At 34.8% G+C, this 15954-nt stretch overlaps 1 protein-coding gene and 1 long non-coding RNA gene across 4 annotated transcripts in view; one reads left to right on the top strand and one right to left on the bottom strand.

Annotated features, from left to right (window-relative positions):
• Nucleotides 1-15954, bottom strand: part of LOC127860825 (cAMP-specific 3',5'-cyclic phosphodiesterase 4C-like) — a 212172-nt gene that overhangs the window by 133453 nt on the left and 62765 nt on the right. The gene's annotated exons all lie outside the window — the stretch shown is intronic.
• Nucleotides 913-5056, top strand: LOC127860844 (uncharacterized). Of its 3 annotated transcripts, none has more exons than XR_008039943.1 (4): nucleotides 913-1099; nucleotides 1566-1647; nucleotides 2107-2229; nucleotides 2612-5056. It is a non-coding gene; the product is annotated as an uncharacterized LOC127860844 (long non-coding RNA). The 3 variants fall into 3 exon arrangements; XR_008039945.1 differs by lacking the exon at nucleotides 913-1099 and adding an exon at nucleotides 1170-1315; XR_008039944.1 differs by lacking the exon at nucleotides 913-1099 and adding an exon at nucleotides 1171-1342.

The raw sequence follows: 15954 nt of genomic DNA, 5'->3' as shown, positions 1-15954 counted from the left end.
ATAGTCATCATTTCCCGCCATTCTGTCAAACCAATTTGGTATGATCTCCGCATGCGTAATAGCCTAGTTTTGATATTTTCTGTACACTATGGAAGCATGATCGTGGTATCAAACCTGTTATGCATTTTTTTTCACGCATACCGGTACTTTTTTATTACATTGTTGTAATTGTCCACTATTATTAGTGATTATATTTTTTTTGATTTGTAGTGAACAAAAACTGCACTAGAAATCCACATTTAATTTCAATGGTTTTGCAAACTGATTTTTTAAATATTTTTCTGGAATGTTTTTTTATCAATAATTGGACACCATATGTCTACAATTTTGCCTAAAAGAGGTCATTATACAAAGTGCGCAAGATTACCGGACACTGTGATAGTTTGAAAATGAGGTGAGTCATGTTTGTTTTGAAATCAAATCGGACAATTCTTCACTGAATTAATCAGATATTTTTGTGTTAATAAGCACTTGAACTTATAATTTTCATAATAAATTTAGATATTATGTTGCCAATTTATAAAAGAACATGTTTTTAAACCAATTGACCCTTAACTGCGCAAGATTACCGGACAGCATCGTAAGAACTCTCTGTCTGGTTGATTATTCTTTATCACATATCAAGCACTGGTACTTACCATTTTCCGATACATGAAGATGGTTTTCCTTTCGATGTGTCATTTTACTTAACATGAAGATATGAATTTAGTAAGGAGGGATTAATTTTAAGTTGGAAAATTAAATTCCAAAGCTTATTTCAGCACCGCATCATACGGGTCTCTGAAAATCTACCCAGCCTAACCCCAAATGTAATGGATAATTTCATTGGCCAAAATTTACAAAACAGAGCTGACTGGTTTTTTATTTTATTTACGTAGACTGTCAGCGGAGCAGCATTAACGAAAAACAGTCGGGTGCATATAAGCGCGCTTTTTTTAAATGGCAGACGTTCTTTTCTTGTTCAATCGCGTTATGAGCTTTATCGAACCACAAAATGTAGTCGCACCCAAAATAGATGTTGCTCACTACCAGGAGGGAGATCTCATCAAAGCCACTTACCAAAAACAAACATACGATGCGGTGATCAGTGAAATCCATCGTAAGTAAATTCGTTTGATAGCCAAACTTTTTGGTACCAATCTAAAAGGTTCTTGAATGGGGTGAACACTTTTTTATGACTGAAAGCGTTAAGCCCGCCTCGTCACTAATGTTAATAAAGTCCTGCCGGAGAATACCGCAAAATGATATTTCAGTTCGCTCAACGCGGACCTATTTGACGAGGCGGTGTCTCGGTTAACAATGTCCCCTAAAAAATGTCCATATTTCAATCGCCGTAGAGCAAGTATATTTCACTTACTGTTTACAACACTGTGTGTTGATAAAAACACAAAGTATTGAAATAAATCAATATTCAAGTTAAGGGGTCTTCCTGATCATTGTTAAACAATTTGTTGTAAATAGTACAGGTTCGGGCAATCATATTTTCGGATAACGAAAAATAATCTTGTAAATAAATATATTATCATAATAATAATATTAAAATTTGTATATACTGTTGATTACAGATGATGAGGTTTCTCTTAAAGCATGCAAAGCGACCGCCTAAGCATGCTTTCAAGGCAACTTAAGATAGGAAAAAAACTCAAGGTAGGTATTATTTTCAAGGCATGTTCACAGTTCAGTGACAGGCAGGCAGTCCAAAATTACAGGCTTTAATATTTATGAATGTGAGTTGGACACTTGAATGAGACTCAAGAAATTCAATTTTCCTCCATTGAATAAGTGTTATTTTAAGTATTTTTTTATCAGTTGGTCAACACTGCCTATAGATATATGATTTTTTCCCTGTTATAAATGAAACATGAACACATTGTTCACAGTTATCCAATTTCACACTCACTCACTAGCCAGGGGTGAGTGAATTTTTTTGAAAAAAAAATCTGATGAACAAACGTTCGATAACATTAGCTAATTGTTTGTATGAGTAACTACTCAGACTAGCCAGAATTTCCAAATGTGAAATTTGATGGACTAAAACAAAGTATTCATGATCGCATGACACAATGCTCAAGTTTGGTTTTCAACACATTTCATAAATGATTTTAGAGTTCAGTGATCAAACACCAACAGAGCCTCGTGATAAGTTGCCTGTAAAGAGGAGCATGATCCCATCAGATGCCTCCGAAGAGATTGACCTGACGAACAATGCTGCAAAGCAAAATCTCAGTAGTATGTTGGTTGTCTAATACTTTTTATTTTAATCCCTTAGAAATATATAAAATCCAGTATTTAATGCGTTTAAATCATAAAAACCTGCAACAGTGTCTTGAATATATTGCGTTCGTATTTAAGTTGGTGCTGAATGTCAAATTGTGTTATCCATCACCAGTTTACTTACAAGGTTTGCTGTATTGAAGCATTCTCAATTTGAAAATACTAATGTTGTGATCAAATGTGTAATAATTTCTTTGAATACTTTTATAATAAGTACACTCAATATTGACTAAATAAAAAGACGTTATGTCTATATTTGTAATACTGTCCAGCTGGATCATTTAGACTTCTTGTTTAGTTTAAGATGTGACTACATTTGTTATCTAAATGATTTCAGAGCAAAGTGCTCAAACACCTACAGAGCCTCGTGACAAGTTGCTTGTACACAGAAGAGCCTGATCCCATCAGATGCCTCCGAAGAGATTGAAAAGAACTGTTTACGGACATTTTCAGAACTGTTTTAGAACATTTGTTCCAGACTTATTTGAAGCAACCCTTTGAAACTGTTCTAAACATTTCTAGAATTGTACTGGAACACACCGGCTAGAACTGTTCTGTAATCATACTGAAAATGTTCTAGAATTATTCTGGAACAGTTGTTGAACGTTAAATGAGAAAAAAATTCTAGAACAATTCTAGAACAGTTCTGGAAATTTAGTCAAGAAAAATTCTGGAATAGTTCTAGAACGATAGTTCAAGAATTGTTCTAGAACAGTTGTTGAACGTTAAATGAGAAAAATTTCTAGAACAATTCTATAACAGTTCTGGAAATTCATTCAAGAAAAATTCTGGAAAAGTTCTAGAACAATAGTTCAAGAATTGTTCTAGAACACACCTTCAGAACTGTTTCAGAACAAATTGTTCTAGAAATTATTCTCATTTAACGTTCAACAACTGTTCTAAATCGTTCTAGAGCATTTTAAGGATGATTCCAGAACACTTCTAGTCATTAGTTCCAGTACAGTTCTAGAAATGTTATAGAACAGTTCTAATAATCTTCGCAGGGGTTCTTCTTTTGGTTTTCTGTTTTGTATCTATAGGTTTATGACCAGCAATATGTTATAATGTAAAATAAGCCGCGAAAACTCCCCGTAACATCCTGTACTGCGTGTGATGCAGCTAAGAACTGCACAGAAAAAGACATTCGCTATACTTGATCTCATTCATTAAACTATTTACGCCGTATATCTTTTTTAAAGATATTTCTTGTTACTAATAATCCTGACTGCTTTATCATTTTATATCCCAATTCTAGTTCAATTTCAGATAATACCAGGCTTTTAATTGACATTCTGTAATAAAAAGGTAATTACACATTGTTAAGTTAATTAATACCATTTAATAATCCTGTTGTTTCAATTTATTGAGTATCAATATCCTTATAATTACTTAATTGGTCTTAAGAATCAGGTGGATCATTGGTACTATGGTGTAAAGGCAGTAGTAATTATTGAAAATAAAACAATTACAAAACATTAATGATGTTTCATTAAGCTATATGACCTTTGTACCATCATGTCATGCGAACCTTTTTATAAGATAAAAGTAATTGTGCTTCAAGGTGACCGAATTATTTAGGTTTCTTAAGCATACATCAGATATTAATATCCACCTATTTCTGGCTTGAACCCATTTATAAAAGATATTAATCTGGCAATTTACATTAACCTACAATTGTTCACCGTGACAATGTCAAGCATAATCAACGCGTTCATGTACTTACAAGCCATTCATATTTCTAGGTTAATGTAATTGTTGACCTCTTGTATTCTTTTATTTTTTGGGTCGTATTCCAGAAACATCTTAAGTTATTTCTTAAATATTTTCACTTAAGTTCAAAATTACAATGTTTTGTATTTCTTTACAAAATAAAGACATGCATGTTGTTTTGGTTTTCCTCAAATAACACTGACATAATGATGTTATTTTTATGTAATTTTCGATGCCTCACTATTGCAGTATGAAATAAAACACTTCAGAAAAATTCCCAATTTAAGAATAAAAATAAAATTTAACTTAAGATGCTTCTGGAATACCACCCCCAGGTGTTATTGCTATCTCTCATTTTTGTGTTTTTTTTGTTAAATTTCTTATGTCTAAATTATTGTCTCAGATTTCCACCATGCATGTACTTTTCCACCTTTTAATATTTTTATGTTGAATAATTACTCCAATGATATGCTAATGAAATGTTTAAAGCACAAGTTAATTCCTGTAGTGATTCTATATAGTATTTGTTTGTGCTGTTTTGGAAAAAAATAAAGTCCTGTTCTGTTCAAGCAAAAAAAATGTCATTAATAATTAATCATGATTAATCTTTGTGTCATTGATCATATGAAAGAAGATACAGAAATACCTTATGAATATTAATTGACACATTCAATGACAATTGGCTGTATGTTACAATAGGTAAACAAACATAACTTTGTGCTTAATTACTTTAAAATTGTACCCTCCTGTTTGAAAATGAGTACCTTTTATTTGACATTTGTAAGGTCAATTTCAGGTTACCAATCACATTGTTCAATAATTAACAGTAATTATTTATCTATTTCAGTTTGTGTTTGGCTACTGTTATTCAAAATGGGGCAAATAATTTTTAATTAGGCTCACAAAAAACTGTTTGTGAAAATGTCCCTTGAATGCCAAACCGGGTAATCAGCATATATAATAAAGACATGTAACAAATTGCTTCTTCAGGGGTGTTTTTATTATCAACTTGCTTATATAGTCTATTAGATAATCAGCAAATAATATATGTAGAAGTGTAGAGATTGTGAAACAGTGTTATAAATTATTTTTCCGGCTGCAGAGCAAATTTTTTTCTCTTTAGAACCAAGTTGACTTCATCAATGAAAGTATTGTTGTTTACTCATGCATCTCGCTCATTCAGTAAATCTGACAATAAGCCTTACATTCATTACAAGATATTTTAAAACAAGACTATTGCCAAGCAATAAAAGTCCCCTACCGGTTTCAGCAATAACTGTAATTTATTTGTTGCCATAGCAACCATAATTCTTGACATAGGAACAAAATGAAATGACCTGCATTCATCTCCATATTACCATCTATTCATGTTTCAAGTTTCATGAAAAAATATGAAGAACTTTTAAAGTTAAATCAGGATCCACCATTTTCAGCAATATTTCTAGTCTATTTGTTGCCATAGCAACCATAATTATTGATGTACGAACAAAATGAAATGACCTGCATTATCTCCCTATTGCCATCTGCCCATGTTTCAAATTTCATGAAAAAATATGAAAAACTTTTAAAGTCGCAGTATCCACCATTTTCAGCAATATTTCTAGTCTATTTGTTGCCATAGCAACCAGAATTTTTGACGTAGGAACAAAATGAAATGACGTGCATAATCTTCATATTGCCATCTGTCCACGTTTCAAATTTCATGAAAAAATATGAAGAACTTTTGAAGTAATCGCAGGATCCAGAAAAGTGTGACAGACTGACTGACACACAGAGCGCAAACCATAAGTCCCTCTCTGGTTTCACAGGTAGGGGACTAATAAAGGTTGTCACATGTCATTGACATCACTTCGGAACAAGTATACAAGGTGGATTCTCTGTCATAAGTACAGTATATTACTGTATTGTTCTCATTCAACAAAAAAGAAGCCAACATCTTGTAAAAATGTATTTAGTTTTTTTTATAAAAGTTGCAATTCAATGTCCGATTTTCCTTCACCCATTTATGCCTAGCGTCTAGAAATAAGGCCTTGGCAAACAGCGTAGACCCTGATGAGACGCCGAACGATGCGGCGTCTCATCTGGGTCTACGCTGTTTGCTTAAGGGAATTTCTGTAAGAAATATTCTAAATATAGAAAAAAATATACTAGAAATCCCTAAGAAATTTCGGACATAAATTGATCCAATTTAGAAGGATGGGAGGGTTCACTAGGCATAAATGGGTTAAACACCTTATCAGCGATAAAGATCTATTGACTTTGCCAGTTGCTCATGCTTTGTCGTTATGACTGCAGCCGATAATTGCTACTGATACAGGTTGTTCTTGTTACTTGCACCTGTTTCGTTCATGTTTTTTCTAATCACAACTTGAAACAACTGATTTGTTAAAATGACTTTCACTCTTAATCACGATTGGCCGTTTATCATAATGGACAGTAGAGGGTTATTCTCAAGTGTAATATAGAGCGCTTTTTGTCGGGGCAATCCAAACTGACCGTTGTCTGCAGTTGACTTCTAGGTCAGTTTTGACCGTATATGCATAATGGCATAGTTGTTCCATTTCAAAACACATGATTTACCTACCTTAGTGCATAATGTGTTATATCCATGTGTTATAAATTAGTAACAAAAAAAATATTTGAAAAGTATATTGTTTAATTTGTAATCCAAAAAGTATAGCAAGGTTTGATTGTTCACATAAATTTAAAAAACTCGAGTCACAATAACATTTCTTGTGTATTTCATGTAATTTATTTGTACAGATTTAAACATCAAGCAAAGAACTCTAATAAATCTCCACTTTTTGTTTAAAAAAAAAAACAGAGGGCTTTATTATCACTGTGAAAACTTTTCTCAAAATTAAAAACAAGGCGTTTCTGCTTACGCGTTTCTACAAGGCTACAGTTGTTGAGAACAGTAAGGATCTGTAACATAGGTACAGTTATTGTATACACATTCCTGTGGTGAATTGAAATGCGCAAGTTTATTATTAGTTGGTTTATTATTTAACTGTCTTTTCAGATTTTTTTCCATCGCCTGAATCAGTCAATCAATAGACAATTTTTCTATCGTCAGAGCTGAGATTTCATCGCATTGGCAATGACAGGCAATGAGTTCATTTTGCAGACTGAATCTTGATAAATTTCAAATGTGCTTTCAGATCTAGATATAATATTTTCATCCTAAACTCTGTGAGTCACAGTGGCCCGGCAGTGCATGCACTAAAAAAAGTCATGATCTTTTATATGGACATGAAACGGCCAGATAAAAGGATATTGCTCTATAATAAATAACGATAATAATAAATGTTATCAATAAAAACCTTCTGTGAAACAATCAAATACTTTCACCCTATACTTTGAGATTTGTGCATGCACTAAAAAATAGTCATGATCTTTTATTATATGGACATGAAAAAGCAACATAAAAGGAAATTGCACTATAATAAGTAGCCATAATAATAAACGTTGTCAATAAAAATATTAAACCTTCTGTGAAAACATTATCATCTTCTCTTAGAGATGTTCACTTCAAATCATTTGATTTCCCATGTTGTACAAGCCATAAATTCCTATAAAAGCACACACAAATTTAATATCCTTTTCAGCATCTCATATTCCAACTCAACAAGTTTAATGTGACACACTATTTTTTCTAAAGCACAGTTGTATTCAATTTTCTCTTATGTAATAACATACATGCCAGAATTTTTCAGGTCCAAATCGGTACTTTCCTTAAAAATTGTCGGGACATTTGACCAAAAAGCGGGACACCTAAAACGATCATTCATTTCACCTTTTCTTTAGTCAGTAATCAGTATATTACTTACAAAAACTCTTAATTTCTGCCAATATTGATGATAAATGTGTGTTCAGAATTTTGTGAACGCATGCCTCGATTTGACATCCAATTGGTGCAGGGATATCCCCTTAAACCTATGTAAATCGTGTGACACGATGTGAGCGCATCGAGCACTATTCTTATTCAACCAATCGTAAATTAACTCTAAATTTAGATTGATGCAATATGTACAAACTAAAGGAAAGGTAATTTGTGAGAAACATCAATGTGTATTGGACAGCATTCAATTTGTTTGATGTACAAAATCGGTGTTTTGACAGGTTTTATAACTTTGGGTTGTATAATACACAGGATAATATTATTGTTGTACTTGATTGCGCCATGAAATATAAACGCAGGCGGCGTTTATTTCTGTACGATACATCTTTGGATAGCAATTAGCGACTCCTATCATAACAAGATGTGTTTGTGAAACACAATGTCCCCCTATATGATGTTTGACATTGTAGGATGACCTTGACCTTGTGAAGGATGACCTTGACCTTGACCTTTCACCACTCAAAATGTGCAGCTCCATGAGATACACATGCATGCCAAATATCAAGTTGCTATCTTCAATATTGCAAAAGTATTAATAAAATAAGCGATTTGGGCCACATATATTTGACCTCTGACCTTGAAGGATGACCTTGACCTTTCACCACTCAAAATGAGCAGCTCCATGAGATGCACATGCATGCCAAATATCAAGTTGCTATCTTCAATATTGCAAAAGTATTCATAAAATGAGCAATTTTGGCCACATATATTTGACCTCTGACCTTGAAGGATGACCTTGACCTTTCACCACTCAAAATGTGCAGCTTCATGAGATACACATGCATGCCAAATATGAAGATGCTATCTTCAATATAGCAAAAGTTATTGCAAAATGTTAAAGTTGGCGCAAACAGACAGACCAACAGACCAACAGACAGACCAACAGACAGGGCAAAAACAATATGTCCCCCACTTCTATAGTGGGGGACATAAAAACACCATGGTGTGAATGCTGATTAAATCAATAAGTTGCCAATAAATCGCTGATAAGGTGTCAAAAACAACACTGGTGTACTCAAGTAGTAAAAGTGGGTTGTAAATTGGGGGCAATAAAGGGGTTAGCGATGGTAAGTTTTAGCCAGAAAGAGCTTGAAAAGCGAATTTTATTGGGAACTTATTTACCTAACATTGTTTTTAACGAATGTCGGGACAAATAGTCTCACATTGGGACGCCAGGACAAAGGGCCCAAAAGCGGGACTGTCCCACCGAGATCGGGACGTCTGGCATTTATGATAATAATCTTCAATTCAGATTTGCTTCACGGTTATTCAAACTAGACTTTATACTAAGAAAAGTTTATAAATGTCATATACAAAACAGACTGCGAAGCAAAATCAAACGTTATATAAAAATATTATATGTGACTTAAGAGGCACACTTAATAAAGAAATCTGATTCTTTATCAGTAAAATTCCCCCCCCCCCCCCAATTAAAAAATATTTTTCAAACTTCCAGTTTTAATTATTATGCCTAATTAATGTCAGAACTTTCTGAAACACTCAATGTAAATGCATGGATACCAATAAATTTTGCGAACATATTTATGTAAGATTATAAGCTTTAAATTCAAATTATGATGTTTTCTTATAGTGATCAAGGGGACGTGGATACCCCTTGACTCTGTTTATTGGTATACAAAAACTAAACTTAAACTGATATTTGTGAGCAATCCTTGCATATCTACGCCAAGTTGTACCATCTTACATATGTAATTCAAAACTGATTAGCGTGTTTTACTGATCAGCGAATGTCAAAATATAAAGTACACATTCATACCTGAGAGTTATAAAGCATATTTTTCTTCCTATGTGTTTCATTAGAAACTGTTAACAAGGTAGTTGCTTCATTACATAATAGTCAGAGTCAACTTGTTTATTGCATGTAAAACACAGCTGACATTTCTCTGTCTAAGCCTTACTACTTTTCAAGAGATTTAAGCTGCTTTTCCCTTCATTAACTACATTAATGTGTTGTTTTTCCATCATAATCATTCATTAATGATAAACTTCAATACATGTGAAAAGGTCCCTTTAACAGAGATTAATTTACCTGTGGGTCAATTAACCCATTTATGCCTAGTGTCTAGAAAAAAGGCCTTGGCAAACAGCGCAGACCTAGACGAGACGCCGCATGATGTTTGCTTAAAGGAATTTCTGTAAGATATATTCTAAACAAGGGCTGTTTGCAAAACATGCATGCCCCCCATATACGTTTTATACGTTTTTTGGTGGTGGTGGTGGTGGTGGTGGTGGTGGTGGTGGTGGTGGTGGTGGTGGTGGTGGTGGTGGTGGTGGTGGTAATGACCAATGTCCCTATGAAGTTTCATGATCCCAGGCCTAAGCTTTCTTGAGTTATCAACCAGAAACCATTTTACTGCTTCAGGTAACTGTGACCTTGACCTTTGACCTTGTGACCTGAAAATCAATAGGGGTCATCTGCCGGTCATGACCAATGTACCTGTAAAGTTTCATGATCCCAGGGGTAAGCGTTCTTGAGTTATCATACAAAATCTTTTTCCTATTTCCAGTCAACTATTTTACTGCTTCAGGTCACTGTGACCTTGACCTTTGACCTAGTGACCTGAACTTTTTTACCAATGTCCCTATGAAGTTTTGTGATCCCAGGCCTTAGCGTTCTTGAGATTATCCGAAAACCATTTTCCTATTTCCAGTCACTGTGACCTTGACCTTTAACCTAGTGACCTCAAAATCAGTAGGGGTCATCTGCCGGTCATGACCAATGTCCCTATGAAGTTTCATGATCCCAGGCGTAAGCGTTCTTGAGTTATCATCTGGAAACCATTTTCCTATTTCAGGTCAACCATTTTAATGTTTTTAGTCACTGTGACCTTGACATTTGACCTGAAAATCAAAAGGGGACATCTGCCGGTCATGAGCAATGTCCCTATGAAGTTTCGTGATCCCAGGCCTTAGCGTTCTTGAGTTATCATGCGGAAACCATTTTCCTATTTCCAGTCACTGTGACCTTGACCTGTGACCTTGACCTTTGACCTAGTGACCTCAAAATCAATAGGGGTCATCTTCCACACATGACCAATGTCCCTATGAAGTTTCATGATCCCAGGCGTAAGAGTTCTAAAGTTATCATCTGGAAATCATTTTCCTATTTCCAGTCAACCATTTTACTGCTTAAGGTCACTGCGACCTTGACCTTTGACCTAGTGACCTGAATATCAATAGGGTCATCTGCCGGTCATGACCAATGTCCCTATGAAATTTCATGATCCCAGGCGTAAGCGTTCTAGAGTTATCACCCGGAAACCATTTTCCTATTTCCAGTAACTGTGACCTTGACCTAGTGACCTCAAAATCAATAGGGGTCATCTGCGAGTCATGATCAATATTCCTACAAAGTTTTATGATCCTAGGCCTAAGCGTTCTTGAGTTATCATCCGGAAACCATCTGGTGGACGGACAGACAGACCGACCGACCGACATGAGCAAAGCAATATACCCCCTCTTCTTCGAAGGGGGGCATAATAAAGAAATAAATATACTATACATCCCTAATTTTGGAAATAAATTGATCCAATTTAGAAGGATGGGAGAGTCCACTCTGCATAAATGGGTTAAATTGCTGGCCAAAAGTATTTTGTGCAAATATAATTGGCAGCTAGGAGGTACATTAATTAGGGAAAACATGGTTTTCAAATTACATTTATATAATCCAGAATCTTTGAATTTGTATTTTGACATTCTGAAACACATTGCTTATGCCATCACACATTCCTAGTTGCACAATAGCAAACTTCTCAAGTACACCTGTTATAAACATTCGCTGCTAAACACAGCTCTCTCCAAAACAATGCCCAGGGAAACGCCAAATAAAGAAAATAAATTCTGTTTCATGTTGACAAATCTTCATGGATAAATAAGCAGTGTAAGCCTGTCTACAAAATTGCCATTTTTTGGGTGGAGAGAGGATATCCTTAACTGAAGAAAATACAGACAAAACCAAACCGTCTGATCCTGGAAGTGGCAGAAAGATAATAGAATGCCAGAATCAAGATCTCTGCAATACATCTAAGACATCTACTTTTTGGAAATAATTGTTAAAGATGGAGATTTTTCCCCCCTAATAACTGTGATTAGGAACGCTTTTGTTAGATTAAGTGGGGTTCCTCAAAACAAATGTTTCCAGTTCTAACTCTCCAAAACATATATTCTTCAGAAATTTAGTTTTAAAATTGATCATTCTATGTGAGGCAGGCTGTGCAAAAACAGGGTGATATTCATGTGCATAAAGTGCTTTCCTAGATAAGCCAGTGCAGTCCACACAGGCTAATCAGGGAAGACACTTTCCGCCTTAATTGGATTTGGGCTAATAAGAGACTTCCTTTAAACAAAAACAAGGGACAAAATTGTCACAAAACCAGGTTTTCATTGTGAAAAAAAAATCTGATTAAGGGAGACAACTCAAACTGAACTTTTGAAATGAACAAACAAAATTAACCCCCTTTGTAAGTTTGTTTCAAAATAAATCTATTTTAAGTTGTGGTGACCTTGACATTGGAGATATTGACGTGATTCTTTCGTGCGACACACCGTCCCATGATGGTGAACAAATGTGCCAAATAATTGTAAAATCTCACAATGAATGACATAGTTATGGCCCAGACAAGCTCATTTATTGCCAATTTTGACCTTTGAACTCAAAGTGTGACCTTGACCTTGGAGATATCGACGTAATTATTTCGCGCGACACACCGTCCAATGATGGTGAACAAATGTGCCAAATGATTTTAAAATATGACAATGAACGACATAGTTATGGCCCGGACAAGATTGTTCCGCCCGCCCGCCAGCATTCGCCAATTTAATAACCAGTTTTTTCCTTCGGAAAACCTGGTTAAAAACATAGAAGCGAAAAGTGTCATTCCATGACACGTCATGCTGATGCATGAAAGCCTTTTTTCACAGAGCGAGACTCATATTGTGTCTTTTATTAAAATTTTCATTTTCAATAGATGAAATGTCTATCCCTCAAAGAAATTAATGAGTTAATGGATCGAAAACATGTTCATGAAAAGTTCATGAACATTTTAAAAGTCAATAGTATCAATACATGTGTACAGAATCTTCATACAATCATACAAAGAAGACAATACATTGGTATTCCTAAAGATAATACATAATTTCTAATTGCAATCCAATAAAACCCAATGTTAAAAAAGACATCTTAATCAGCATGGAATTCTTTCAGGTTAAGCCATTGAGTGAAATTTTTAGGTTTCAGTAAATTGACAAAATGGAAAAATATGATTCTAAATTGCAATGTTAATTGCAGTTATTATGTTTACAAGGAAACAGCGACACCATTGAATAATTAGGAGATTTCTGTTGTTATCATTATATTTTGTGACATATAACGAGGATTGCTTACCGTATTTTACCATGCATAGCGCGCGGTTTTTTACCTTCAAATTTCAAAATAAAAATTCAGTGCGCGTAATACATTGACACAACGCTTTCCTGGTTGCTAAATTGCAAAAAATCCATTTCGTAATCGTAAATCTTCACAATTGCCGCCATTTTTGTTATTGCAGAAAACTACACCCTATAATGTTATAGACTGAAAGGGCCGTTGTCGAAACAACATATAGCGGGAAAGGTTAGGAATGAACGGGGTAGTAACAGTTTTGACAAAAATTAAAAGATGAAAAAAATGTCTTTGTTGGTGTTTTCACACTTCTTCATTGATTGTTCATTAAAAAAAATCGAGCTATATCGATCCCCGTGCGTCGCGGTATTGTTTGTTAAAGTTTTTGTTGTCATGAAAACTCGTTGATTTACAACGCAAAACGTCTTATTTGAACTGAGGCTAATTATTTCAATCATATTTTTCAACTTCGCTTTTGCTTTATTTTGATAATTTAATCCAAAGTTTAATGTTAGCAATTCCGAAAATTTGCACTCTATGTGAATAGACAGTTTGACGTCATCAAAGGAAAGCCACTTCCTGTCTGAAGCAATAAAGCGACAAGTTTCTCGCCGACAAAATTGGCTTCCTTTGTCTAGCAATCAACATGCCGAACCAATTGTGTGTTTGTTCCTCAATGGCAATCGTCCAATTAAATAATAGCACGTGCAAAGCTCCGCCTTCGAACCTTTTGAAGAGAACGGAGGTGGAGTTCAAGGGTTAATTGAGCAAGTGTATTACGTAGGTTGAGTTCCGATTTGCCGAAATTACTCGGCCCTAAGCATTGAAACGACGAATACGTTTATCAATCATTTTCCGATCTCTGCATACATATGCTACTGTGCGAGTATACTACGTAGGTTACAAACCAACAATAGAGATATAGACTCGTTTTATTTTCTTTCAATAGAGACAAACAAATGATATTTGTCAAATGGCTTTACGCCAATAACGCCAACTGTATGGAATTGAGCGTTCGGGTGTATTGTTTGTCTCACTATAATATCAACTAGACGCAGTGAAGGCGCGAAATACCGGGTCAAACTGGATTTAATGGGGAGCATCTCTTAATGGGGAACTTTTATTTAAGTCGATGAAAAATAAAATGGGATCCACGGACGATTTGCGTAAAATTGGACATTGCGATGTTGCGGGTCTGCAGAAGATGTCATACGATGTTGTGAGCGGCAGGTAATGAAAATGTTACACTGTTCAAATGTGAGTAATAGGTAATGGTGGTTCGAATTTAACGCGCAGGGGTCTTGAAAAAACACGCGCAGTGCGCAGCAATAAGGACATATCGGTGTTCACGAGAGAATAATCTTAAAAATTATCAAAAAATATAGTGCTATGCAACCCATGCTCCTGATTGAAAAACGCTCCCTACTTTAAAACAAAAAATTAAGCGCCCGAAAAACTCCGATTAAATGATTGCGCAATATAAGAATGGCGGCCATTTTCGGCCAAATTTTCGGGTTTTTGGTCTTGAATTCTTTTTTTTCTCCATTTTGGCTTTAAAAAATCGCATGCGCGTTATACATGGTAGCGCGTTATACATGGTAAAATACGGTATATAAAGTATAAATACGCCACACTCACATGAGCACAGATGGCCGAGGGATTTAAGTGCTTGGTTTTATCTCCAAGGGTCAGTGGTTTGAGCCCAGTTGAGGATTACTTTTTTGTTTCTTTAAATTTATTCTTTTATTTTTGAATGGAGCAATTTAGTTCCAATGTTAACATTAATCAATTGAAATCATTCAATGACAAACTTCAATACATGCCAAAATCTTTAAAAAGGTCCCTTTAAAAACCTGTCACTTGATGTTGTTAACAAACTACTGAAATGCAAAATTAATATTTCAGTCCTGCAGAACTGCAAAATAACATTCAAGTCCTCAATTAGCTTTTATCAAAGCAGATGTAATCATAACCGTTTTAATAAATCATGCAATCAATAGGCATAGGACATTCTGCTTTATACCTTGTCATATTACTGATATAATTATCATGAAATACATTTTGTCACTGAAGACATTGTGGTCATTATAATTATAATGGTTTTAGGCATGGTTTGGGGGAAGCAAAACAAAATTGATTGTGAACTTTGTGTATTTTGTCAGTATATAACAAAATGCCAGCTGACAAAAAAAACTTGAAACTTAAATGTTTGCAAGGAAGTTATGGTTAAAGCGTGAAAGTGGTCTGGTTACCATGAGTATCATACATGAAAAAAAAGCAACTTACCAAGTAAACCTTTGGTACAATCCAGAATTTTGCTGCTCTTTTTTTCTTTGCCACTGTATTGCAAAAATCTATTTTAAAAGGTGCTTAATTCCTCAACCTACACATCCAACCCACAGTGTATTGTTATAATTCTGAATAGATTCCAGTTAACAAGCAAACCATTGGTAGCAGTTCCAAAATACTACCTCTGACAACACAGTCACTGGCACCAAGTCAATCTGTTTGGCATTGCACTAACCATAAAATAAGTAATTAACACACTAGTTGCCTTGTTATACCCTTCAACTTACAACAAAACTATTGGATATTGTATTGTACACCGGTGGGTTAATTATTATACAGTTTGTTTTTATGGAAGAAGACTGCAGGCCACGAACAAATG

The sequence above is a fragment of the Dreissena polymorpha genome, chromosome 15 (genome assembly GCF_020536995.1).
Source record: "Dreissena polymorpha isolate Duluth1 chromosome 15, UMN_Dpol_1.0, whole genome shotgun sequence".
Lineage (NCBI taxonomy): Eukaryota > Metazoa > Mollusca > Bivalvia > Myida > Dreissenidae > Dreissena > Dreissena polymorpha.
The sequence above is the reverse complement of the archived record's forward strand: the minus strand, read 5'-3'. Positions and strand labels throughout refer to the sequence as shown.